Here is a 1,770-nt window from a genome sequence, read left to right as displayed (position 1 = left end):
ATTGCAAAAATGGATTACACTTGGGGAGAATACAGGCCTTTTAAACCAACAGGGCTGTGTCCAGTGCAAACAATTCCAATGTAATTGCCAGATGATGAGAAGAGATTTAGAAAGTGGTAAATAGAAGGTAATTAGATAGGTTAACTGCCTGGGAGAGAGGGTTTGCTTGTATTTCTTCAGCAGGAGAAGGAATCAGATGGGTGCCAACGAGTCGTATTCGCCTTGTCCATCAGAGAGAGACAGAAAAAGAGAAAGACCTCAAAATAAAGGAGAAAACCTAAGAAACATCTGACACTGAAAGAGCATGGATAATAAGAAGACTGTTAAAGAACTTTAAAAACCAACAGGAATCATTGGATTTCCTAACACAAGATGAGACTAATGGACAATGGACTTATGGACATTTATAAATTCTCAGTTTATGATTATTTGATCATGTTATTTGTTTTATACTTCTAGCATGTATTATGTTACTATGTGTTTAAATCTATGTAATTATGTGTAATGTTTCCCATATTGATGGATTTATGTTTCAAGGTCATGACTGTCCTATGTTCTAAATCAAAAGAAAGAGGGAGATGTTAGGATTACTAGGTGAGAACTCAGGTTGTCTGGACAATTACAAGGTGAGAACTCAGGTTGACTTGATAGAAGGAGCAAGCTCATTGGCTGAAGTGGTTCTTCCCAGAAGCCCTTGCATTATCCCACGCCCATTCTCTGGGAGGATAAAAGAGGCAACATTGGGCCTGGAGAGCAGATTGGACTGGAGAAGGACAAGAGTTAAAGAAGAGAAGTCTCTGCATTACATCAGGCCTGACGGGGCTCTGTGAAGGAAGGGAAGTCACTTCTCTGGACAAGAGTTAATAGCAACTGCCTGGAGACAACGGTTCACTACAGGAAGAAGAATCTGTCTGAGAGATTTGAGTAGACACAGCAGATCTCTTCCCAGAGAGCGATCCAGCAGCTTCTGGAGACAACAGCTCACTACAAAAAAAACTTGTAGGATGTGTTTAACATAATCTAGTATCAAAACAACATAATAGAATCAGGCAAGATAAAAGTACAAATTCCATCCACAAATGAAGTCTTAAGTCTTAAATCTTGTACATGGAATAACATCTCAATTCTGTCAGCTATAATTTAACCCCCATATGTGTAAGTGAATTCATAATGTGTTTGAATAACTATAACTATGATAGGTTAATCAGTGAGTTAATATACATTGATTATCTTTTCTGGCCAAGGCACAGTACTAAGTTCTAAGAACAAGAAGGATGGTTGTCAAAAATCAATTTTGTCTCTGAAGGAACTTCCAGTCTATTAGGGATGATAATGAACTAACAATATTGTATAAACAATCTACATACAGGACATAAGTTGAAGCGATAAACTGCTGAAAGACATTGGTGGTGATAAGGATTCTGCAAGTGATTCTTTTAGAAAAAGTTTTTTTCAAATTATTTGAACAAATCCAGGGAAACGTGAAGACAAAAATGAGGAGAGAATACTGGGAACAAGCAGAAAACCAGAGAGGAGACTGCCTCTTGTTGAAAGGTGGAATTTTTTTTGGATAAAAAAAGCCCAGATACTGAATCCCAGAAGATACAGATGGTAAGGTCTTAAGCTTCTTAGCATTGAAGACTGTTAACTGTGTGTTCTTGCAAATAATTAAGTTACCTTTTCAGAGTGTTTGCTAATTTGTAAATGTAAGCTTTTGAAACAAATGTCCTCAGAGGACCTTTCTAGCTTTCAGTGAAGATGCAATCTAAT

The sequence above is a fragment of the Sminthopsis crassicaudata genome, chromosome 3 (genome assembly GCF_048593235.1).
Source record: "Sminthopsis crassicaudata isolate SCR6 chromosome 3, ASM4859323v1, whole genome shotgun sequence".
NCBI classification, from domain to species: domain Eukaryota; kingdom Metazoa; phylum Chordata; class Mammalia; order Dasyuromorphia; family Dasyuridae; genus Sminthopsis; species Sminthopsis crassicaudata.
This window is presented reverse-complemented; position numbering follows the sequence as displayed.